At 42.5% G+C, this 27,155-nt stretch overlaps 1 protein-coding gene and 1 long non-coding RNA gene across 3 annotated transcripts in view; one reads left to right on the forward strand and one right to left on the reverse strand.

Annotated features, from left to right (window-relative positions):
* The window catches only part of RB1CC1 (RB1 inducible coiled-coil 1), a 47,522-nt gene extending 41,250 nt beyond the window's left edge, over positions 1–6,272 (reverse strand). For both annotated transcript variants that reach the window (XM_035125017.3, XM_035125015.3), the window contains exon 1: positions 5,928–6,272. The gene's annotated coding sequence lies outside the window, so the exon portion shown is untranslated. The remainder of the gene's footprint in view (positions 1–5,927) is intronic.
* On the forward strand, positions 6,156–20,044 carry LOC148684846 (uncharacterized). The gene is made up of 2 exons (XR_015951490.1): positions 6,156–6,295; positions 19,532–20,044. It is a non-coding gene; the product is annotated as an uncharacterized LOC148684846 (long non-coding RNA).
* Positions 20,045–27,155: the final 7,111 nt, after the last annotated feature.

Below are 27,155 nucleotides of genomic sequence, written 5' to 3' on the forward strand. Positions count from 1 at the left end.
ATTAAACAAGTTTCTCTCTCCTTCAACCACATTTCACATTTCCAGAGGTTCCCAGAGTTCCCTGGGAAGAAGCACCCATTGTTAAACCACTTTGGTTAGCGAATGGTGTTAAACCACTTTGGTTAGTGAATGGGGTCTCCTAGCAACTCTCAGCATCCTTAACACACTACGTTCCCAGGATTCTTTGGGAGATTCTGTGACTGTTTAAAGTAGTATGTTTTAAATGTATAGTGTAGATGGGGCCTGAATCCTGAGCAGTGCCCTGAATCAGATCAAGGATGTGTTGCCAAACCTCTTCTGAAGAGCAATTACAACTCTATCAGATTCAACACGCACATGAGCAGAAAACTGCCTAGCAAGTCCAATTCAGTTATACTTCATTTCAGAAGAGGCAGCCCTCCAAATGGGAGATGATTTGTTTAAAGTAACTTGGTTTGGAGATATAACGAAGGCCCAAATCTTCCCAGAAAGCTTGGAGGTTATTCAAACCACTTTAATAAAAATTCAATAAAATAAGTACATAAAATAGAAAGGATAGGAAAGGAACAAATCCAAGAGACTATGTGGTTAACCGTCAAGAACACCGTAAACTGCAACAAGTCTTCTTTTTTTTAGAAAAGTGGAAGCACTGTTCAAAAGAGGTAAATTAACCAGACTGCTTACTGTGGCAAATACAAGTTGAAGCAAGCAAAGATGAACAAGGGTTTTTTAAACAACAACAACAACAACAACAACCCACAAGCAGTTAAGATAAGATATTAAGTCCAGGAAACCAGTAAAGAGGCAGTAAGAACCTTGGATAGCAAATGGGTGAAAGAACTACAGTAAGAAGACTGGAGACTGCAGTGAAACAAAATATGTTGTTTCCACTAGTTTTCATTGTAAAAAATGCTGATGAGAGCTCCACAGTCAACCTACTCCTTTCGGAGAAGAAAGAGCCATGCCCAATAAAGGTGCTAAACAATCTCATTATAAAGCTAAATGTCACATTAGAAGCTTAACAGATCACTGGAGCAAGATAGCATTCATCCAAGACAGGCATAGGCAAACTCGGCCCTCCAGATGTTTTGGGACTACAACTCCCCTACAACTCCCATCATCCCTAGCTAACAGGACCAGAGGTCAGGAATGATGGGAGTTGTAGTCCCAAAACATCTGGAGGACTGAGATTGTCTATGCCAGATCCAAGACTTCTCAAATGTGAAAAGTACCCAAATTTCACAAAGAATGCAACTTATTAAAACCAGAATCAGAGGGTTAGAAGGCTATCGGTGTAATTTATGCCATTATTTAAAGGGAATGTAGCAAATTACAGACCAGTAGGCCTAAGTGACGTTCTAAGTAATTAGAAGAAAGCATAATTAAAGCTAGGACATTAAAACACCTAAAAGCATAAGCCTACTTGTAGGCAAGTCAGCATGGCTTCTTTAAAGAGCTTCTAACTTGCAACTTTTATTTCAGAGTGTCACAAGTATGTAGATTGGGGTAATCAGCTAAATTTTATGTACCTGGAACGTTCACAGAGCTTTTTATACACCACAGCGGTACCTCAGGTTAAGAACTTAATTCGTTCTGGGGGTCCATTCTTAACCTGAAACTGCTCTTAATCTGAGGTACCACTTTAACTAATGGGGCCTCCCACTGCTGCCATGCTGCCGCCGCACAATTTCTGTTCTCATCCTGAAGCAAAGTTCTTAACCCGAGGTACTATTTCTGGGTTAGCGGAATCGGTAACCTGAAGCATCTGTAACCTGAGATACCACTGTATTCAAGTGCTTCTGAGCAAACTTAGCAGCCAAGAAGCAAGACCAAGGGGTACTCTTACAGGCTGAAAACAGGTAAGAGGACAAAATGGCTGGAAGAGACTTTTTTTTTTACAAGGAAGGAAAATAAGCAGTAAGGTCCTCCAAGGCTCTGTATATAGACCAGTGCCATTTCATATTCACAAATGATCTGGAGATTTAACAGTGAGGTGCTTAAGTTTGTGGGTGATCCTCAATCGTTAAGGATGCTGCAACACGCGTAGACTGAACTGCTCCAAAAAGAGAGCTATCCTAGCTGGATGGCCAACAAAATAGCAAATTAGTTTCAAAGCAGTATTATATTATAAATCACTGCAGGATTCCTTATCACTTATGGGAGTGATTCGCAAGTGAAATAAAAACAAAAAACAAAATATTGGTTACAGCTTGTGGTTAGCAAGGAGAGAGTGTAACTCACAAATCCTGGTTTGATGACAAACTATGGCTTACCTCAACATAGGGCAGCAGCAAAAAAAGGTCAGGAGAAGAAAAGCAGCTGCATACTCCTCTCTCGGAGCCCACATTTGGGCAGTTTCAGTAAGTAAGCTATCATTTGGCTTAATATGTTGTGTGGTCCAGGCCAGTGTCTGTACCATTCTTACCAAGGGCATGTCTAAATAGAAGCAAGAAAAACTCAAAGAAAACTGGAAAAATCCTAGGCGCCGAAGTATTTTTAAGAGCCGGAGCCCAGGAATTTAATTACCCCCAACAGTAAAATATGAAATGTGCTATGAATATTGCTTTGCTGTGTGGAACACAAAAAACTGCATAGATTCCAAAAAATAGTGTTCTGTTAGACAGGGCGGTCGTGGGTCAATGCATAAGACTGGAGCTGGGAAACTAAATTCAAAATTGTGGCTAGCCTATGAATTTATTCATTGACCTCAAGCAAGTCACAACAGTCACATCTGTGATCTTTGCCTGCATTTTGCAGACAACAGCCGATATGCAAAACTGTTGCAAGGAGAGTTTGGAATGCTAATTCACTATACAAAGTACCATAAGTAAAGTAAGTATCTAGCCCTCTTACAAAGAAACTTATGAGGCAAAATGTCCAGTATGGTGTGGCCACCTTGTAAATTTTTCTTGGTACTTAGGAATGCTCCCATTTCTATTAGAAAACAACACTATCAGTGTGTGTGTAAAAATGATATTGTACAATCTCAACAATCAAGACTAGCAGGACATAGCTGACTCCCCAGGGTAAACATAAGGTTGTTGGGGGCTACTGTTTCTCTAATTTAGAGTTATGTCATGCAACCATTTTGCATTACTAGCAGCTATTTGGTGACTAGTGTCCCCAGAACTCTTAAAATTCAAACGCACCTGGTGGTCAAAAAAAGTTGGCAACCCCACAATTACAAATAATGTACTGTATTCTGTCAAGTAACAATTCACATTTGCATGGATTCTTAAGATTTATGGGTACAATTTATTCCCTCCCCCATGCCAACAGAGTTTAAATTCTTTAACAGTTCATTTACATGTACGGTAATCCCAAACTCTCCTATTGCAACCAGTAAACCTATTTTAACTTTAAAATGTAAGCATCATGAAATTTCTTTGATACTAATCATTATTTTAAAAATCACCAAAGCAGTTATGGATCAAGACAGATACATGTTGGATGAAAACATCTCTCCATCCATACTGAAATTAAACCAGTAGAGGAATCCTATACATCTACTGTACTTAGAAGTCAGTGTTGTGCTGGGATTTACTTTCAGGGAAGTAAATATATACGTAGGATTGTTCAATAAGACCCCTGTAAAGAAGACCCACATAGAGTGTCCATGAAGATTCCTAATGAGAATCAAACCAGTAGAGAATACGTAAGACAGAACACCTTACATGGAGCATTAGCTTCTCATAATGATATACTGCAGCTGTTCAAAAACAAGTACTGTACATCACAAATTAAGGTGAAATACTTCACAACTATAATACCTATACCTCTCTATCAGTACAGTTAATGTAAATTATGAGGCCAATGGAGTCTATAGCATGGCAAAACTGTGAAACCATAATTTCATGCAGGCTATATCATTGTCTGATGTGTTCCTGTATCATGGGAATACTTTAATACCAACATACTGTATTAAATACTTTCTACTTCAGCTCTAGACTAAAATGTCTGATCAATAAACTATAAGCACACAGGTACAATCAAGTTCCTTCCCCTAAAAAAATAATAATCCAATAAATACTTGAATGCAGCCCTTGCCCTATTAATACACCTAAGATTCACTAACTGCTAGTACTACAGCAGTAGTTGGTTATGTAACTGCTAGGTACTGTTCTATGTTACATTAGGACAATACTGTGACAGAGAACTTTTCTTATGACAGTTCACATTAAATTCTTGATTTCCCAAATATATTTGCCTTTACATAGTTCCATCCTTATTTCAGACATCATGATATATCACTATATTGCTATGTTTAGCAGGTGGGTGTATCATGGTGGTCAAAACCAGGTATTGCCCATCCCTATTTAAGGTTTAATCTTAAATAAATGTCTAATACTATATACATGAGGAAAGATGATTACTCTCTAAATAAAAACAATTAAGTCCACACTGCCAATGACTTAAATATTTTGTCTACTAAACACAGTTTTACAAAAAGAAACACTAATCATTGGAACTGCTTCACAGCAGTTCATTATGCTTCACAGGTTCATAAAACTAAATTTAAAGAGTGCAATCCAAACTCCCATCTCCTGCCAATGGAAGCCCTGCCACTCTCAGTGGACACAGTGGAAAGTGGGGACACAACAACTGGGCCTGAAACCACTGAGCAACAGCAGTCAGCTAGCTTGCCACCTGCTCCGCAGAAGGTCTAAGAGGTGGGCAGAGGAACACCTCCACCCAGCATAAAGGGGAGGGGTGTTGGATTGCTCTGATTGCTGTTATGACTGATTGGGAAGGATATTATTCTTCACATTCTACATTTGGCAAAGACCTACAATGCACCTCAAAGCTTCAAAACTTAAGGACACAAATAGCAGCAAATTTTGCAAAGCCAGTGTCTGAAGTTAGAAGCCAGTGTCCGAAGTTAAAAATAAAAGCCGTTGCAATGCTACTCACACTAACAGATGTTCCAATAGCTTTCACTTCACAGTAGAAAAATTACTTTTTGTAGTATTCATGGTAAAAAAAAAAGGATTACAGTGATTTACTACACACCAACTTTTCAAAACATGTTCAGCATAACCTACATATCACTTAAACCAATCTACTTTCACTTAACCCACTGTCAATGAAATACATTATGGTGTCAATGAAATACAATGTTCTATTATGCTTATCTACCAAACAGCCATTTAATTGTCCCAAACAATTTCATCTTGTAACAGCATGCTTATGTGTATTTTGTCAACATGCTCAAACCTACAACATAAACGAAGCCTACAAAGAGGCAATCGCCTGGTTTGTGTCAATATCACCCAGTCAGTGACACTCACTCACACACACACACACAACACGTCAATTTGGGCCAAGCCCACCTAACTTAGAAGACCATTCAGACCCAATGTGACTTGGCATCCACACAGGGCCTTCAGCGCAAAAGGAAGAGGGGGAGGGAAAGTTGGGGGTGGAGGAGGTGGAGCAAACAAAAAGCAAACTATAAATCTTTCGCTAGCATCCGTGCGAATGAAGGCTTTAGGTAATAAGCCTGCCCTGGGTGAGGAAAGAAGAAAACAAAACCACCCGGGCCACCCCCTCGGAGCACGCTGCCTCCTTTTTCGCAACAAGGTGCTGTGGGCGGGGCTGCAAGAAGCGCAGATGGGCTGAGTCATCCCCCCTCGGAGTTAACTTCAGGACGAGCTGGTCTCCCTTCCAAGCTACGCGGGCCAGAGGTGGGGAGGGAGAGGAGGAGAGCCCCAGCTCTGAGCCCCCAAACCTCCAGGTTCTTTAGCCCACGGGCGGAGATAACCCTCCACCCCACCCAAACTTGAAGAGGTGGCGGCGGCTCCGCCTTCGCAAGCGGGTGCGCCCACCCTCCCGTCACGAAAAGAGGGTCCTCGCCCCTCCCCTGCCGAAGGCGGGCCTTGGTCGCCCCGGCGACAGCAGCAACTGCCGCGGCCGTCTCGCTCCCCCACCGCGCCCTTTTCCCGACGTACCCGAAGGAGAGCGAAACAGCAGCGGCGGCGCCAGCGGCAGCAACAGCTGGGCGGCCCCGCGCACCATCCCGCGCCGGTGACCGGCGGCCGCGGAAGCTCCTCCTCCTCCTCCCCTTCGCTGCGGCTCCACAGGGCAACCTCAGGCGCCGCCGCCCGGAGGACAAGAGCAGGAGGGGCAGCGGCGGCGGCGGGGCTCCCTGATAGGAACAGGGAGAGAGAGAGACGCGGAGGTGGCGTGAGGGGAAGGGAAGCCACACAGCCGGGGATTCCGGGCGCTTCTTCGCAGGGCCCCCCGCTCGCTTTACGCGCAGCCCTCGCCGCCGCTGTTTGTTATTGTCGTCACTCTCTTCCGCCGCAGTGCACGCTGGGTAAGGCACAAGCCGGAGGACCTGGAGCGGGGTGGGTGGGAAGGAGGAACCATAGAGAGAGACGGTGACTCGGGGGATAGAGTGGCACGGAAACTTCCTCCTCCTCGGCTAAGAAGGGGAGGTCCATATAGTTTCCCCTTCCAAATGCTGGAGGGGTCGGTTTTTGAAGAGGGAAATTGTCCCTCCTCACCTCCCCCCCCAATCCTCCAAAAAAGAAAAAAGAAAAAAAGGAGGGATTTACCAGAAGCAGAAGTGTAGTTTGGCAGTGACTCGACGTAATATGTCATGTGTTGTTGTCCATCTAAGGTTGTATTTATGTAATTTTGAGTCCTGTCCTGCTAAAGAACATGAGATTGTTTTTATGTCTTCATAAAACCACAGAATTCAAAGAAGATGCCCTTTCTTTTCCCCATGACTGTAAGTGCCAATGTAAAAACCAAGGATATAAGAAAGATGGGGAAATTTTGTGGACAGGAAAAAATATGTTTACACTCCCCATTGCTACCATTCAGCATGTGAATACCTTCCTGTAAGACAAGACCAGGACTGCAGTTCTAACACCACTTAGCTGGGAGTAGGCTCCATTGAATTCAATAGTAAAGGTAAAGGGACCCCTGACCATTAGGTCCAGTTGTGACCGACTCTGGGGTTGCAGTGCTCATCTCGCGTTATTGGCCGAGGGAGCCAGCGTATAGCTTCCAGGTCATGTGGCCAGCATGACAAAGCCGCTTCTGCCGAACCAGAGCAGCGCACAGAAACGCCGTTTACCTTCCCGCTGTAGCAGTACCTTTTTATCTACTTGCACTTTGACGTGCTTTCGAACTGCTAGGTGGGCAGGAGCAGGGACCGAGCAACGGGAGCTCACCCTGTCACGGGGATTCGAACCACCGATCTTCTGATCGGCAAGCCCTAGGCTCAGTGGTTTTAACCCACAGCGCCACCTGCGTCCCAAGTTCAATGGTACTTGCTTCTAAATATATATGGTCAGGCTTGCAGCCTCAAGCAACAAAGGGGCTGCAATCTACGGCTACCAGTTTATCTGAATAAATTAGTGCTGTGCTGAGGCATGAGGTTACCTAATTAGAAATTAGGCCACTGTGAATAGTGGGTGTTGGTTTGTAGAGCTGAAGGTGCTATTATGTAACATTTGATCTGTATTTTATTTTCCCTCAGCTTTCATTTAAAGAGAATGTAAAATGATACCATCACTTCTGGTTCAAAATGAAAACATTTGGGCCCCAAGATTCACAATTCTGGTCTGTTTCTGAGCCACTCTTATGTTCTTTTTCCAATCTGAATTCAGCTCATGAGCTATTCTGTATAAAACAAAGCTCTGATTCCTCATGTACTATAACAGGGAATCTAAACACAATAACTTCCCTGGATGAAATTTGCTGGCACAAGAATCCCTATAGTTTGGATTAAGTCTCCCAAATAGTAGACAAATAGGTCCAGGGGTGGTGGGAAAGTAAAAAGGATTCACTTTCCTAAATAATAATCCTTTATGGGGAGAGTGGGGTTTTCCCTCTTTCTAACTTTAAAGAAATTCAGAGGTGGCCAAGTGATGTGTATTCTTGCCTCTACATTAAAAAAAAAATTACCTTGAGGGCATCACACTAGCCTTTCTTTCTGGTCATTGCTCAAGTCCTCCACTAAACTATACAGTATAGGTCTTCAGTGGGGCTTACAATGTGAGGCTGTATAGAATGCTATGTACAGAGTTCCGAAGAGCTCTGGGATTTGTTTTGTCAAAGCAGAACAAAATAGGATTCTTTAAAAACTTAAATTTATTTATTTTTTTTAAAAAAAAATCCTTCATTTTAACAGTTCAGAACTCTTCAGTGCTCCATAGACAACATTTTAGACTAGGAGTGGGAATCTTTATGACTTCACAGGCCAGATCCTTCTCAGATTTAGCCTTGCAGGCCACATTTGAGGTGCAGGCCACCCACCAGTCAGTAAACCTGACATCACAGGTGATTTAGCACTTTGAAGTCCTGAAGTTGGAACTTCAGAGAACCATGTATTGTAGGGCTTGCAAAGAGCCTGTGGCTTTACCACGCCCAGGGAAAGGTGCCAGCTACCTAGCCATCAGAAGCATAGGTGTGCATGTTGAGTGCACCTCAGGAGCTACTGTAAATTCCTGCTTGTCAGTAAAGAATTAAACTGCCTGCCATTTGTCCTCTTGGACTGAGTGTGCTCAGGGGAGATAGCCAAGGCGTGATATGTCATCCTGCCCAAGCAAGGGAGGACTGTATGCCCACATCAAGGAGGAAAGTTGTGTGTGGCTGAGGCATGCTATGCCGTGTTGAAAAATGGGAGGATTCTGCTGTGCATTTATGAAAACACAGGTGTGTGTCAGTGTCTGTGTGCAGGAAGGGACCAATCAAGATATTTGTCCTTCCTCCGTCCTGCCTTATTTCCCCACTACACACATCTCACATTTGCTACTTCCAGAAATTGTTTGTGTATGTATGTGTGTGTTCATGTGCATATCCAGATTCCCAACTCTGTCACAGTTGTCTTGTAGCATTTCCCCATGTGCGTGATTCTCCTATACAGACTGCCATCTACCGAGCTGTCATATTGCTGCATATGCAGAAAACCACCCTTGTGGGATCTATTCCGTCCCACTAATGTCTCGGTGTGTTTTTGCAAGGCAGCCTTTGTGTTACTCTTGTGCCTGCTAAAAATGTTGCTTAAGGTGTAGTTTATGATCAGATTGTGGAAACTGGCAACACTGAGTTAAATAACATGGGATTTGAGGGCAATGCAAGACAGCAAATAATAGATAGGTTTAAGCAAGTGCCTGCTTGGTGCCTGAAGACAGGAGTGCCTGGCGTACTCTGGTCCATGGGGTCATGAAGAGTCGGACATGACTAAATGACTAAACAACAAGAAAGCAAGTATATGAGCTGCTTAAGAATTCTTTTGGATATGAAGCAACCAGACAACCCGAGCTGTTTGGAATCATATTCTGAAACACCTGGAGTGCATCTGATTGGGGAAAGCTGATTAAAAAACAGTCCTTCTATCCCATTGCCCAACTTTGGCGAGTTCTGTCACTATATATATATATATATATATATATATATATATATATATATATATGAAATTTTAAGGGACCCAGGTGGCGCTGTGGTTAAACCACTGAGCCTAGGACTTGCTGATCAGAAGGTCAGCGGTTTGAATCCCTGTGACGGGGTGAGCTCCCGTTGCTTGGTCCCAGCTCCTGCCAACCTAGCAGTTCGAAAGCACGTCAAAATGCAAGTAGATAAATAGGAACCGCTACAGCGGGAAGGTAAACGGCGTTTCCATGTGCTGCTCTGGTTTGCCAGAAGCGGCTTTGTCATGCTGGCCACATGACCTGGAAGCTATACGCCGGCTCCCTCGGCCAATAATGCGAGATGAGCGCGCAACCCCAGAGTCGGTCACGACTGGACCTAATGGTCAGGGGTCCCTTTACCTTTACCTATGAAATTTTAAAGCAATGGCGTGTGCTGTAAATTCCATGTCTTGGTTTAGAGATAATCATTTGGCAACTTGGTGCCCTCCAGATGTTTTGAACTACAATTCCCATCATCCCCAGTCAGTGTAGTCGAGCTTGACTGGGGCTGATGGGAGTTGTAGTCTAAAACCTCTGAAAGGACCGTGGTTGCTGAAGACTGATAATTGTTCTGTGGTTGTTCATTATAGGTATATAATTATATGTAATTGTTCATAACTGGTTCTATTTGTATTTGCTGCACAATTTAAAAAATGCTGTTTAACTTCTGCCACAATAGGAATATTAGGATACCACCTGTGCCCAGACAGTCCCAGTTCCTGTCTTCAAATTGATCCATTCTATATTTAATTATAACAAGAGAAACTAATACGTTTGCAGACTTTAATTACACAAGCAAAAGCAGTAAAGTATACATGTAACTACAGAGCACCCAGTAGAGCTTGTTGATGTAAGCAAGCAGGGGTGTCAGTAGTCTATTCTAGACTATATATCCAAGTGAAAAAGAGGTCCTTATGTAAGCTTCAGTGTCAGCTGCACATACATTTTACACAAGCTTCCCATAAGCATTTGTTTTCTGCATGGCTATTGAGCAGTTGTCAAATACTCCTCCAGCCGATAAACAAACAAAGGCCCAGGAAGAATACCAAGGAGTTCTTGCTCGGGTATGCTTGTTTATTTGTTTTGCAGCTGCCAAATGAAGCCTGTTGACCTGAGACAGAGAAGCAATCATGGCTGGGATAATCATGGCCTTGCATGTTTTTATTTTTAAGCTGCTGCTTGCCAATTGTGTCTCAGTGCTGTCTGTCTCTATTCATTTTCTTTTCGTTCTGTGTGAACAGAAAATATTGAGGGAAGAAAAACCACTCTCTTCCTTGATGGTAGCTGGCTTGCAAATAACTCATTTTCAGAAACGCCCTTCTTTAACTAAAGTTCTTGGGACACAGTGTTGCATTCTAACTTTAGCCTTTCTGGGCAAGGTAAGGTCTGTTTATTTAGAATCATAGAATCATAGAGTTGGAAGAGACCACAAGGACCATCCAGTCCAACCCCCTGCCAAGCAGGAAACACCATCAAAGCATTCTTGACATATGCCTGTCAAGCCTCTGCTTAAAGACCTCCAAAGAAGGAGACTCTACCACACTCCTTGGTAGCAAATTCCTCCCTTTACTTAGGCTACTTGTTGGTCCATGCTCCATACACCTTTGAGAGTGACACAAGTGTTTGTTTGTTTATTTCTTGCATTTATATCCCACCTTTTCCTGAAGGAGCTCAACTCAAGGTGGTATGCCTGGTTCTTCCCCTCTTCATTTAATCCTGTGAGGTTAGGCTGAGAGGCAGTGACTGACCCCAGATCACCCAATGAGCTTTCATGGCTGCATGGGAATTTGGTGTTCCGGGTTGTAGGCCAGCACTAACCACTACACCACGCTGGCTTCACTGGGGATTACTAGCAGGTTGCCCATGGGCACACATATGCTCAGAGGCCTTTCCAGAGTCTTATTTCCCTCCACCACATTGAAATTAGACTTGAAAGAAGAATTATTTCATGACCAATAGAAAAGGTTGTTGTATGCGCATGGTTGCAGACTGTGTGCAACGACTGCAATTTCTCTTGTTTGTAGATGTGACCATAAACTCAAAAAGGTTAACAAGCCCTACTCTGAACCATGATGTAGGTGAGGAATGGGGAAACTCTTTTCTGTCAAAGGTCATATATTCTTGGGCAGGCTTCCTCAACCTCAGTCTTCCAGATGTTTTGAGACTACAATTCCCATCATCCTTGACCACTGGTCCTGCTAGCTAGGGATCATGGCAGTTGTAGGCCAAAAACATCTGGAGGGCCGAGGTTGAGGAAGCCTGTTCTTGGGCTTTACGTGTACGGGAAAACAGATTGGTGTTAGGGGTATTGTTCGGTCTGCAAAACAAAAGAATAGCCTACTGGATCAAGCCAGGAGCCCATCTAGTCCAGCATCCTGTTCTCTCAGTGGCAAACCAGTGAGACACCAGTGAGCAGAACATGAGCACAAGAGCACTGTAGTTTCCAGCAACTTCTGTTTGGAAGCATGCACTGCCTCCAGCTGTGACAGCAGAGCATAACCATCATGGCTAGTAGCCATCAGTCGCCCTCTCCTCCATGAATTTCACCAATCCTATTTTAAAGCCATCGCTACCTCCTTGGGAGTGAATTCTGTAGTTTAAATATGTGCTGTGTACTCCCAGGCACACCTAACAATGCCCCTAGACTTGTACATTGCAAGTCAGTCTTCTGAAGAGCACAGATTTCATTGGAGGCTGTCTTCCATCTCGAGAGTGATTAGCTGAGAGCAGGAATCCTGAACCTGAGAAAGTACAACCTAGTGCTCAAATTACAGGGAGAGGAGAAGAATCCTGGTGCATTCCATTTATGATGCCCGCCCACCCACCCTTAGGTACCGCTTTTAAGAGCTGACCTTTGATTTGTCTAAAACTGACAGTGGGTAGGACTTGTGAGTTTCATGACCTTTAGCCTCCTTCCACCCCCCCCCCAATAGTGTGAGTATGAGCAATCCAACATGATTTTTGTGTTGCTTTGGGTGGGATTCACCTAACATGCCCTGTCAGTGGAAGCCCTGTGCAAAGACTTCCACCTGTGCAATGGGATTCTGCCCCCCCCTGCCTCCACGTGCCCACGGAAGTTGGCTGGGCATTCAGAACAGTGTACCGTGGAGGTCGCTCCATCTGGCAAACTGCAATCCTTGCACAGACAGGACACTAATACTAGCACAGTGTTGGATTCTACCCTTTGATTTCAACTCTCTGCTGGTGGAGATGGAAGTATCTGTTTCTTTGCCTTGGAACGATCACACACAGCCTGCTATATATGACTTGTGTCATATATCATATGTCATTACAAAGCATCTGCCATCACTGGGGTGTGTTTGTTTGATTGACTTACTCTGTGAAAACCTTGCTTTCTTCTCTCTGTTCAATGACATTCATTTATGGTGGTGGGTCTATATCGGTCCTTGCAATGTTGCCTATAGCTTGCTTAAGCATCTTACCTTTCAGCACCAAAAGTGAGTTAGATGTATCCATGAAATATAGCATTCCAAATGGTGTCTTTTCCTTTTCTGGGAAACGATGCCATGCCACAAGTAATGAAGGCGTACCTGTACAGTACCTTATTAGTCAGCTTACAAACTGCAAGTGGCAATGCTACAAAAGCGCCACTAGAGGGAGCCTCAAACCACTGTTTGTATTTCAAGCTTGTTACCATCTCTGGCGAGGACACAGCAGGTTGAGTAATAACACTTTTCTGGTGATAAAATTTAAGTATCAAATTTTCTAGAAATTACTGCATGTGTGAATGGAAGGTATTATAACATCCTAGTATACTTGGGAGTTTGAGCAAGTTCCGCTGAACGCAATGATGCTTGCAAATGATAAATCACCAATTTAGGAAAGAAGAACAAGTGGTGCATTTTCCTTTACCGTGTCGGTATTCTCTATATCATTGTGTGTTCATCTTATTCTAAATAAAAGTGGCAGCAACGAATTGAGCAGTTTTAACTGAAATCTAATGATGGAACATGTCGTTCCACACTTGTATCATCTTCACTGGTTCATTTTGGCACAAAATGTGATGTCCTAGTTATCCATTTTAAAGCTCTAAAGCAGTTCGGGGCCAGTAAATATTAAGTACCATGTTAAAGACCAATAAGCACATAGGTCTGTACACAAGTCTCCCATTTTTCTTCCTCTTGTCTAGTGATAAACAAATACTTTAGCAAAACAGATGCAATCCTGCATTGTCACTGCATGCGCTTTTTAGGGCCACATAACACACTCTTTGAATTCCCAGTGAGCTCTACCAAACCTTTTCTGCAGAACTCTCAAAATAAGATTCCATCTACTTCATGCATTTTAATGGACATTTGCAGGGGGCGGGGGAAACTTTGCACCTGAAGAATACAATGTGCATTGCTAACAAGCCTATGCTATCAATAATCAATGGTTTTCCCATTTCCAAAGCTGTTGTTCCTAAGTGACGTGAATTATGTTAGCTTGGTTGGTAGAGCATGAAAGGGCTGTGGGTTCAAGCCCAACGTTGGGCAAGATTTCTGGCAGGGGGTTGGACTAGATGGTCATCATGTTCCCTTCCAACTAAATTCTATGATTCTATGAATTCATATTCCATAGGAATATAGATTTGAATGCAGTGTAGCTCTGAGAAGTATCTGAGATATGCAGCAGCCTGGGCATTAAGATCTTGAGTTTCGCTCTGCTTTTCCATATTCCTCCCTGGGTGTTTGTTTATTTTAATAATTTCCATGTTGATTTCATTTTTTAAAAAAAGAATCAAAGTCCAATGTAAAAGCAACAAAGAATTGCATAAGGTATCATTATAAAACAATAAAAGCTGGTATCAAGCAAGTTCAAAATATTGAATGTCACCAGGCAAATTAAAATCCCACAGAGCAGAAATTTTAAAGCCTTCCAAAGTATTGAAAGGATTTGTGTGTGTTTTCAACATCCCTGTGATGAAGTAGCACTGTTACTGTTTTGTAATCGAGGAAAACAAGGAAAGGAGCATTTAAATGTGTGCTAAAGGTACACATGCACAATGCACTCCTATATATGTCTACCCAGAAGTAAACCCAACTGGGATTAATGGGATTTATTCCCACCTAAGTGCAAATAATAATAATAATAATAATAATAATAATAATAATTCTTTATTATTTATACCCCGCCCATCTGGCTGGGTTTCCCCAGCCACTCTGGGTGGCTTCCAACAAAACATTAAAATAAAATAATCTATTAAACATTAAAACGACTGTAGCCAAAATCTCCAGACAATATGAAAATAAAACATGATACCCAGGGCCAAATTTCAGTCTGTGCTCTTTTGTTTGCTGTATCATGTCAGAATCTAATGATCTATGACGTGCCAACTTGCTCTGCTTTCTTTGCACCATGTTTATTTTGCTATCAAATACAGATATGGACCCAGAAACAGCTTCAGGCTGCAATGTTATGCCAGAAAGCTTGATTTGTATTGGGGAGTCAACATCTGGCCTTTACTGAGCACACTGATGCTGGTTAGCCAGAGGCAAAAACAAAAACAAAACCCATACCCTTCAAACCACAAACTAATGCACTCCATTATAAAGCAAAACATGAAGAATATTTGATTTATCCAGTGTTATTGTTCTATACTGACGTTGCCTCTCATACATTATCAGGCTAAACTAGTCATCGATGCTGGGGGTTAGGGAACCTTTTTTCTATAAAGGGACACCTTTCCTGAAGGGAAATAGTTTGGAAGGTGCATACTGGCAGTGGGCAGGTCTGGAGCTGGGGTGCGTGGGGCTGGCAACAGTGGGCAGGGATAGAGCCCAAAGTATGTGAGGCTCCTCTCTGCCGCCTCTATGCTGCCTCCACTTCCTTGCCAACCACCTGAAAGAAGGTCAAGGGCCATATGCATTCATTCATTGGGCTGCAGATTACTCACTGCTGCCCAAACACAACAGAGGGCAGGCTGCAGAGGGCCTTCTTGGTAGTGGCTCCCACCCTGTGGAACGCCCTCCCATCAGATGTCAAGGAAATAAGCAGCTATCCTATTTTTAAAAGACATCTGAAGGCAGCCCTGTTTAGGGAAGTTTTTAATATTTAATGCTGTATTGTTTTTAACACTTGATTGGGAGCCGCCCAGAGTGGCTGGGGAAACTCAGCCAGATGGGTGGGGTGTAAATAATAAATTACTATTATTATATTATTATAAGCACGTCTACATCCCCAAGCTACAAAACTTGAACTCTTCTCTAGCAATAACTGTAAGGCTGAGTTGTACCCAATGTGGCATCTAAGCCAGAGAAAATGTCAGTGCTTTATCAGCAAAATGCAGAGCAATTGAGCCTTCGCAGATTAACTGGGTTTTATCCCAGAGGAAAGCCAGAACCATGCCACTGCAGCAGCAGCAGCAGCAGCAGCAGCAAAAAAAAAAAAAAAGGCTGCTGGACAGCAACAAGCAAACACAACTGTGACAAAATTAAGTTCCCTTCCGTGTCATCCCTGCTGTGGAATATGCCACCAACTTGGATCGTTTTAAAAGGAGGTTACGCAAATCCATGGAAAATATTCCAGTGTTGGAGGCAGGATGCCTCTGAATGCCAGTGGGGAGAATGTTGTTTTGTCATAGGTCTCTGGATGGCCACTGGGAGAACAGGATTCTGGATTAAGGTGGGCCTTTGGTCTGTTCTGGCAGGGCTCTCTTTATATTTTTTGGCCACAGAATATTTGGTCTGATTTGTCCAAGTTTTCCTCCAGCCATCCTCCCTTTTGTTTTGTTTTGTTTTGATTGCTCAGAAATAAGACAGTCATAACAGTCATCGCCTGATCCTTTCAGAATCGCTGCCTGTAAAGAAACAACAACAAGAAGGCTTAGGTTCCCAAGTGAAATAGCGTCCATTACAGAGTTATGAGTCATTAATGGTGTGGTAATGAGAAGGGAGGGAAAGGAGCCAATCAAAGTTTGAGCAAATCCTCTTGTGCTGGGAATGTGGCTGACACCTGTGGCCCCAACTAGCCAAATACATGCATGATTCATTAATTCATCTCCTTCCTGAGCCACTGCCTGCTCATCTTTCAGCATCCTGGGATGCTTAAAGAAGAACTCTAATGCATCTTCCGAGTGGAGAGTAACTTACTCTTTTTAAAAACCGTCTGACCAAGGAGTTCATCGTATTCCATTGTGCTAGCTGGAGTGTAGGGAATAATGCCGCCCAATGAACAACATCAGAGAGGCTGAGCTATAATAAGAGCATATTAGCGGGAGGAATCTGGGATTAATAACTTCCAATTAAATTTGCAGGTGAGGGATCATCGATGTCTACCTTAAGAGCTGCCGTGGCTTCAGATGTCATTTGAAAAGGGCTGTCCCTGGACATCCTCATAGTATTAATTAAGTAAAGTTATCAATAAAAGCAAATGAATCTGTAATTACTTTACCGCTCTGCTCCTTTGCTGGAAACCGTCCTGAGGCAAACTGAGCCATGCAAGCCCAGCAACCAGACACATCCTTACCTAACTGAATTAGGCACGGTGTGAGCAGTGACCACTCTTGCACCAAACAGGGTCAAACTAAAGCTGACCTCTGCTACACAAGTGAATTTTTTAGGAGCATGTACCTTTGCACAAAGCAGGGAAAGTTAGCAGGCTGTACATGAAATGTCTAAATTTTTTTCAGGTAAATGGGAATGGTAAATTCTGTCTCATTCCCTTGCTCCCCATCCAGTACAGATACAGGCATAGATGCACCCCGACACACACACACAAACACATAGATTAATACAGTGGCAGGAGCAGCCTGGTTTGCTTGATGTCTTTTAATGAGAACATCATTAAAGCAGTGTTGTTGGCTATGTAAATCACAAGGTATGTGAACACAAGGGGTGGGAATGGCTGAGACAGGCAGTTGGCACCACCCCATGCAAAGCCAAGCCTCAAAAGGATGTTTTCAAGCAGAGAGATGCAAAATGCTCACAAACTTGGATAGCTTTTGAAGAGGATCAGACAAATTCAAGGAAGATAATGATCTGACTCCATAATTGGAGGCAGTAATGCTTTGTCCCAGCACGAAACTACCCCCACGGCAACCTCCATCTTCCTCCTCCCACAGATTACCAAGCACCTTTTTCATCACCTGCCCAATTATGAAGCCACCATCCCCCTCCTATTCCTCAGATCCTTTCATGCTCCTGCTTTCAACTTCACCCCATTCTCATGCTTCCTACTCCTCCCTGCACCCCCATTTTCACCTTTACTCCCCTTTCCCTCCACCCTCCTTACTTTCCTCACTCTCCCTTGCACACAGATCAACCCATTTCTGTGCCTTAGGCTTTCTGACTGTGCAGCCCAACTTGGGACACAAACATCATTACTATCTTCACCCTCCCTCCTCCTCCTTCCTTTTTTCACCTTTCCCTTCCACAGAGACCACCCCCATCTTAATACTTTCCCCTTCTGTTCTGCACACACCCCATGCTGATATGTCTCTTCAAGTTGAATACAATCTTAAGAGCAAGCCTGTCAGTTTACATGTTCAATTAGAAAAGGTTCGGTTCTCTTGATGGACGTTGCACCTCTATAGGTGTTTGCTTGTTTATAAAATACATCTTATAAATTACTACATGACTACTACTATTTTGAAAATAACATATGGTACCAGGAATAAAATACATTGTGGGGAGGTACTGTGAAATGTTTTGAGGGCTCCACATCCTTTATCTCTCTCACATGTTGTGCTGAGGAATGAAACGGGCAAGTTTAAAATAGCCCATGCTCCCCCCTTCTTGCTAGGCTGAAACAAGAGCAAAAGTCTGAGTAAAGCAGGGTTGGAGAGATACTGAGGATTGCTTTCTAAGCCAGTTTTACAAGGAAAAATGTACAACACAGAAGTGAGCACCAAAAAGCTGACACAACAGAGACTTTCCCAACTCTCTTCTCGCTCTGCTCAAACCTTGTTTTAAACTGTCACACATGTCACCTCTGCTGAAGCCTCCTTTTTTAAAAATGGCCACTTTCCCCCTCTCAGTTTCATCCAGTTAAATTGTCATAGATTGCACACACATTATCTCAGAAAAGCTAGATTTGTGGAGATGTGATTTGTGGAGATTTGTGGTGCACATGTCTGAAAGTGGCAGTTTTCTGGTGCTGTGTGTTCGAGTAAACAAAACAGAGTACAAATCAATGCATGCTTCCAGTTTCCTCCCTGGCAATTTTAAATGTCTGGGATGAGCAAAAGATAGATCGTAAGAATAAAGAAGAAATTTGTCCTCTGTTGTTGATGGCTAGACTAACCACTGCACCATTTTGGAAATACATGGAAAAGGCCACATTGGAACAGTGGTATAGCTAAGTATGCTTTCTGTCCATGTGGGGAAAGGTAACTAAGAAAATCTATTTTCATAAAGGGTTGTCAAAAAAACACATTTATCCAGTCTGATTCAACTTTATTAAATATATAAAATTATTATTTGTTTCATAAAATGTATATACCGCTTAATTGTAAGAAAAATAAAATCTGAAACCTCAGCCTCAGACACCACAGCCAGATAGGCAAGCTTGTGGAATGCTTAATAAGTGACTAGATATTTGAGACCAATGAAATGTTGTCTCTGGAACTCTCTGCTGCATTATTGAATCCCTGTGAAAAGAAGGGTAATGATTAGACCTGCCAATGACTGTTGTGCTATATTTTTTATATTCCTTTGTTATAATTTTTCTTATCCTTAAAAACTGAATTAAAAAAATACTAGTATGACAGCTGCTTTGCTCCACTGAGACTTCAAGAAACAGTTTAGCAGGCAAACAGCACAATCCTCAGCATGTTCACTCAGAAGTAAGTTCCATTGGGTTGTTTGGGAATTACTCCCAGGTAAGTATCCATATAATTGCAGCCTTAGTTCCATTCACTTCAGTGCACTATTTAAAAGGTTTTAAATCTAGCAAGGTGATTTTATGTGCTGTTAAAAGAGCAAGAGGTTAGAGAGAACCTAACAGAACTTTAATTTAAAGACGATGCCTTGTGGGAGCTTGGGAGAGGAATTATTTGAAAGGGCAATCTATGCCAGCCTGACATTGCTGTCTTTGCTTGCTCAAGGGAGTTGTGATAAGGTGCACCTAACTCCTCAAATTTGCTGACTAAACCTTTGTTACAGTCAAATACAAGTTTTGATGCCTTACAGAGAAGTCAACTAAAGGGTAATCTGGACTGCAAGAAGATCAAACCTATCCTATCCATTCTTAAGGAAATCAGCCCTGAGTGCTCACTGGAAGGACAGATCGTGAAGCTGAGGCTCCAATACTTTGGCCACCTCATGAGAAGAGAAGAATCCTTGGAAAAGACCCTGATGTTGGGAAAGATTGAGGGCACTAGGAGAAGGGGACAACAGAGGACGAGATGGTTGGACAGTGTTCTCAAAGCTACGAACATGAGTTTGACCAAACTGTAGGAGGCAGTGCAAGACAGGAGTGCCTGGCGTGCTATGGTCCATGGGGTCACGAAGAGTCAGACATGACTAAACGACTAAACAACAACGACAATCTTTTTATGAATCATAAGAAAATAGGACTTTGTGTCATCATGCAATATCATATTGTGATATTTGCGTGACATTATTTCACTTGCCAAGTTGCCATGTTGAGCTGACTTTGTCATGTCACCATACCCTGTCTCAAGATCCTCTTGTTGTCAAGGAGATCCTCAGTTTCACAGTTTTCTCTACAATTTTCTACATCATCTATCCATATGGGTTTCTGATTCTCATTATGTGTGTCTGTTTTCTGAAGACCACTGTTGTGGATGTGAATCCACAAAACTAGGAACAATGTGCATTTTTCATTCAGAGCCAATGGCACAGTCCTGATAGCAAGAAGGTAGCAGGGGGAGGTACAAATAACCTCTTTGAAAGATTAAACAGGGGTTTAAACAGAGGTTAGATGGAGATCTGTCAGGGATTTTTTTTTTCCAGCTGTGATTCCTTCATTGCAGGAGGTTGGACTAGATGGCTCTTCGGTTTCCTTCTACCTCTAGCACTTTATGATTCTATAATGCCAACAAAGTATCCTTTGCAGCAGGGCTTGGAAATGTGGCCCTCCAGATACTGCTAGACTACCACTTCCTTCATTTCTGACCATTGGCTATATACTAACAGGGGCTGATGGGAGTTGGAGTCCAACATCAGCTAGAGAGCCATGGGTTCCCCATCCCTGATCTCCAGCCAATGAAACAGGGTTGTAGTTCAACTTCCATTACTGAAAAATGATGCTGCCACTGTCACTATACTGGCAGCACATTTTGGCTACTGGTCATTGGGAAAGAGAAGTCCTTTTCTTTAAAGGAATCACCTGCTGTGTGCTACATATATGGTGGAAAGATCAGAAATGCAGATTCACTCATGCACCCTTTCAAAAAAGCAATTATTACAATATTTGAAGCCGCCTAAGAATGACCCACCACATCTGGATGTAACATGAACTAGTGTAAAAATGCAACTAAGCATAATCCTATGCATGTATACTCAGAAATAAATCCCATGATTTAGTGGGACCTATTCCCATGTAAGGGACACGGGTGGCACTGTGGTCTAAACCACTGAGCCTAGGGCTTGCCGATTGGAAGGTCGACGGTTTGAATCCCTGTGACAGGGTGACCTCCCGTTGCTCAGTCCCTGCTCCTGCCCACCTAGCAGCTCAAAAGCACGTCAAAGTGAAAGTAGATAAATAGGTACTGCTCTGATGGGAAGGTAAATGGCATTTCCGTGCACTGCTCTGGTTTCGCCAGAAGTGACTTAGTCATGCTGGCCACATGACCTGGAAGCTGTACGCCGGCTCCTTCGGCCAGTAAAGTGAGATGAGCACCACAACCCCAGAGTCGTTCATGACTGGACTTAACTGTCAGGGGTCCTTTACCTTTATCTTTAAAAAGGTAAAGGGACCCCTGCCCATTAGGTCCAGTTGTGACCGACTCTGAGGTTGCGCGCTCATCTCGCATTATTCGCCGAGGGAGCCGGCGTATAGCTTCCAGGTCATGTGGCCAGCATGACAAAGTCGCTTCTGGCAAACCAGAGCAGCACATGGAAACGCCGTTTACCTTCCCGCTATAGCGGTTCCTATTTATCTACTTGCATTTTGATGTGCTTTCGAACTGCTAGGTTGGCAGGAGCTCACCCCGTCACAGGGATTCGAAACGCCGACCTTCTGTTCAGCAAGCCCTAGGCTCAGTGGTTTAGCCCACAGCGCCACCTGGGTCCCTTACCTTTATCTTTACCTATTCCCATATAAGCATGTAAAGAGTTTCAGCCATGGTTTATATTTAACATCGCTGAGGTATACCAAATTATGAGTCAGCTTAGTACACAACTTACATGTTATGAGAGAGGCCAATAAATCCTTAAGACCACAAAGAATTTGTTTTGCTAACTATTATCCATAGTTACATGTCTTCTTATGGCTCATTTATCTATGCTAATATTTTCTGAGTCTCACGCTGCCCTTTCTTGTAGGACAGGCAATGCGAGACCAGGAGAATTAAACACTGTATCTGATTGTTTTATGTTTGTCTCATCAAAATGCTACTATATATTGAACTGGAAAAGTAATGATTTGTAGCCTTGGAAACAGCTAACAGAAGACAAAAAAGGGATAATATATACATTAGTAATACATATTTACAAACAATACATATGTTCAAGGGTCAAGGTTAGCACATTTTGCTCCTACCTTTTTTATTATATTGGAAACACCTTTTTTGTTTTTAACTGCAAATTAAATACAACAGTCTGTTTGGAATATTGATATTATCTTCAATTCATTGCTTACAGGAAGAATATTTTAAAGTACAGTATTTTAAAGTTTCTTTTTGGTAGCATGTGTATGTGATATATTATTTTAAAAATATCAGTTACACTGGCAATGCAGTTACACACTTATTTCTACTTTCACTATTTTTTTCTTCAAGAATTAATAGTTCCCTCTCCCCATTGTATTATTGAAAAAACATTCTTGGATATAATGAGTTGTCTTAATAGTGTGCCCTTATCTTATGGAAGTGTTTTTGTGAATTGATCTTTCTTGGCGAAACTTCTCCATTATTTTAATTTTGATCATCCTTCCCTTTGAAGTTCACAGCACTATCAGCTTCATTTCTTAGAAATGCAGCCATCTGTACTCCTGGAATTGGCTGAGCAGATACCCCAATTCCCCATCTGTCCAGACGTGGCACATATGAGCCCGGGGGACTCAGGAAAAAAACAGGTCAGGTAGCGGTCTGGAGCAAGATATGCCAGAGCAGGGGATGGACGGGCAAAGACAGTATCCACTTAAAGGAAGGGAACAGGATTAGAATGCAAGAGAAGTCAAAGTCAGGCAGGGCCCAGCAACACCACACACCCCCGGCACACACAAACAAAACACACAGCAACCAACTGTCTGCAACCAACCACGCCTTGGACCCTCAGAACTCCCACACTGCCAGCAAAAGCAAAGTACCTGTTTACGTGATGCTAACACAAAAACGTGGAGGGACCCAGGTGGCGCTGTGGTTAAACCACTGAGCCTAGGGCTTGCTGATCAGAAGGTCGGCGGTTCGAATCCCTGCGACAGGGTGAGCTCCCGTTGCTTGGTCCCAGCTCCTGCCAACCTAGCAGTTCGAAAGCACGTCAAAATGCAAGTAGATAAATAGGAACCGCTACAGCGGGAAGGTAAACTGCGTTTCCATGTGCTGCTCTGGTTTGCCAGAAGCGGCTTTGTCATGCTGGCCACATGACCTGGAAGCTATACGCCGGCTCCCTCGGCCAATAATGCGAGATGAGCGCGCAACCCCAGAGTCGGTCACGACTGGACCTAATGGTCAGGGGTCCCTTTACCTTTACCTTTTAACACAAAAACGTAAAAGAGAGAAATGTTACTGTCTCCCCCTTTCCTCCCCCCTCCCACTTCTCTTTCCCTTCAACCCCATATTGCCTATAACAGTAATGTCTCAACTCTGAAAATGAGCATCACTGAGCATTCATCCTGATTTGTTTGCAACAGCTGGCTACTTAATGAGCATTCACGCTGATTTGTTAGTGGGGAGGCTAAATGACATTTATTTATTTCATAAAATTTACACATCGCTTGATTGTTAAAAACAAAACAAAACACCCAACCTCAAAGTGGTTTACAAAATAAATAAAACAATCAGTAAAAAATCAAAAGAATCAAAATCAGCAATAAACTAAACACGGATTAAAACCCACATCAATATTCAGTCTATATGGATAGACCTTTCTTCAAAGCAAAGGTGCTTCTGCACTTTTCACTGCATTTTCCCATCACTTCTTCTTCTTCTTCTTTTACTTCTTCTTTTACAAAGAAGTCTGATATTTTGGGGAAGTGGGTTTGTTGCACAAGAGCTCCAAATCACCTTTAATCGTGTAAACCTGAATATGCTGGTATGTGATTCAAGGCCACCCAAATATAACAACAGTCTGAAAGCACCCACAGTGACAAATAAGATACTTCAGTTTATATTTGTTTATCTCAAATATAAACAGCAGTGCAGTTGAGTTGCTGTTTATTTACCTTGTCTGAAGAAAAATAGGCCCCGACAGCTGAACTGCTGAGCTTCCAAACACCAAAAAGTCAATTTCAGCACAACTTTCATTACATGCTACATCTTCTGCACCTCCCACACACTCTTTTCAGGTTTGTTGGTTTGTTCATTTTAGTTGTGCATCTAAAATCCTAGTACGCTGCCTTCAGTTTCACGTTCTGTTTCTTGTCAGCTTCTTCCTGTGTGGTAAATGTTTGATCACTCTCTCTCTCCTCTCCTCATCCCAGCCAATTGAAAATCCATTCTTTTCATATAGACTTTCGGAGCTGAAAATTCAGGGTTTTCAAAAAATTGTATAGCTGTGGGATTTCACAGGGTGTCATAGAGCCAACAGTAATGATTATCTTGGCTTCTTCTCATAATTAAATTACAGCAAAGCACTGAATTATTCACCAGAATTGTGAGCAAACCTCCCTCTTCAAAGTCAAGGTGGCAGGTCTGAAACTAAAGCACCAGCTGACAATTTACTTGCAGGATTGCTGTTCACGCCACCGCAAGCTCAAATGCACTTTGAGTCCAGTGATCGTGTCCATTTAATGTGATGCCACATTAGAAACCCAAGAATTTACAGAGCCTTTCCCAAAACAAAGGCTTCGTAGAGCAAAGGGAGAGGAAGGGGTGGAAATAGATACCTTTTCAACAAAGTTTTTGGATTAATGTTTTACTGTTCACCCAGCCAGAAATCTAATCTAGGTGTAGGGGGGTTCACATGAAGTCTTATGCCCATGGAAAGCCACCTGGAGGTGCTTCACAACACCTGATGCATTTTCAGAGCATCAGATGGACCAACATAACTCAATAGCCTAAAGTATTTTGCTCTTTTTTAGAATGTTGGTACAAAGCAGCTTTTTCCAATATAGAAGCGTGGAGCTTTCCCCCCACTCGCACCCTATGGGACAACTTTTACCCACCCACCTGTCAATCACCTGAAGGGTGCGGTTCTGGAAATAGGTGGATGGGGCATATAAACAAACAAGGACGACTCATCCAGAAGGTTTACCTTGTGGATGGCCCTCCTCAATGGCTTTACCTATCAAGGACAATGACTATGGCAAGTGGCTTCATGGTGAGTTATGCTGTTTTTGCCTGCAGGAAAGGAGCACCATCAAGAGATTATCTTTAGGTGGTGTCCTGAATGTATTACCTGTCAGAGAACAATTGCTGTGGCATGAGGTTGCCTGACTCATGCTTGAAACATTATTGTTCTCTGGTCTGCACCTACATTTCTATGGAATTTCTGTCTGATGGAGGGAGCCTGGTAGTTTTAGATAGGAAAACCTGAATCTGCTGACCTTTTGTTCACCAATCATTTTACTTTATTGGCATTATTTGCAACTTAGCTATCTGGCTGAGTAGGGATTTGAACCCTGGGCTCCGAGGTCCTAGTCTGACACTCTAATCACTGCACCACACTGGCTCTCACTGAATCTATGGAAAGAAGTGCTTATGTTTTCCTTAAACTTATACTCCCAACCAAATATAACAATTGTAACCCATTTCAAACAGGAAAGGGCTTGCAGAGATATAATCTTTGCTATTCATTATTATCAAGACAGGATGCGGGACTGATTGCATCTATATTAAACATTTTGCAGCTCTTAAACTTATGAGGCCTTATCTGGAGAAAGTTAGTTGTGCTAAGTCCCCTTGGAAATGAACAAGGAAAGTTAGTAGTGAACAAAGTGAAAGCTTTGTTCTTTCTCAGGATCAAGACCATAGAGAGAATTTCCAGATTGATGCAGGTGAAGGCAAAAGCTCTCTTTAGACAATTAGCATATCCAACAATTTTTCTAATTGGGAGAAATAAATCTGAAGTGGTATTTTATAAGGTAAAGGCTTCTTTATGAAAATGTGTATCTACCTCCCACCAAGTGGTAAACAAAGGAATGGAAATCTTGTCTACAAAGAGATGCTTTCAAGATATTCACAGGAAAACAAGTGCAGCTGTCTGCCAATTCATGCTGGTTTTGACAAACAATTTTTTTTCCTTCCCAAACAATGACTGCATTTTAAAAAATGGCTTCAGCATGACCAAGCTCACACAAATATTAATAAGAAATCTTGGTTTATTTTTCTGACACTTGAGAACAGACAAATATGTTAAGATAATGGTTGATTTTTGTTGAACAATACTTTGTGCTGCTGAGATCATTCGTTTCATATCAGCAGTGCAAGCAAAACAGCAAATCTGTTGCTTAGGATGCCAGCTGCATTTAAATATACTTGGAAGAGGAAGAAGTAAGCAAAAGTAAATCTAAAGATTGGCACACTCCACTGGCAATTGCATTTTGCATAGGAGCATTAAGTATTTCACAGACCAGTGCATTTCTAAATATCATCTAAAATGAAGTACAAGTGTCGATATATTGACTCTTTTAAAATTTCAAAAGAGCATGTACCCAAAAGATGTTTCTTCCTCAATTATTGGTTTGCTTCAATTTTAATTCCCTAATCCATGAGGCCCAATGATTCAAAGACAAGATTAATTAGCTGTATACTGCTTCTTCTTATTTCTGTAATGAATTTGTCACCTTAATATGACTTCATATTTTAATCTGATGAGTGTATATTAGTAGTGATATACTGAAAAAAAGAGTCTCCTCCTCTTCTTTCTTCATTGTCACATCAGGAAATGACCATGAGTGAAATAGGCATAATTCAGGAAAACAGATCTTGAGGGAACAGACTTGTGTCCTGTCTCCCCACCCAAGAGGGTCAGTCAAATAATCCAGAGAATGAAGGCAAAATGAAATTCAAGAGGCAGCATTCCTAAGTAAACTTTGGTTTTAATTTGAGAGTGCAGATTGTTAGGATCATGGGGTGTCAAGCCACTGCAAAAGGCAAAGGATCTCTATGCACACATCTCTGCATCCAGGAAAGCAAGAGGCATGCTCACAATTCAAGCAGACATTCCAGGCAGGGAAAAACAGTCAAGAAGAATACGAGGCAGGACTGATACTTAGTGGGGACAAGGGAGACTCCCAAGGAACAGGTAAAGAGAGACTGAGGGCTGCATTTGGCCCCTAACCTGAAGTTCTCCACTTGGGATAAAGAAGCAATGGTTTCTCCCCATCTGTGATAATGTGAAACACTTGCAGTCTCCATCTTGGAACTGAGTCTACAAGCTGACCTCATGATTATAATGTGAGTTGTGTGTGTCTTTCCTTTTGCTTTGTGTACGTTGCCTACCTGATGAAGACTTCTCCAGACCATTG

Source organism: Zootoca vivipara, chromosome 8, assembly GCF_965207765.1.
Source record: "Zootoca vivipara chromosome 8, rZooViv2.hap1.1, whole genome shotgun sequence".
NCBI classification, from domain to species: domain Eukaryota; kingdom Metazoa; phylum Chordata; class Lepidosauria; order Squamata; family Lacertidae; genus Zootoca; species Zootoca vivipara.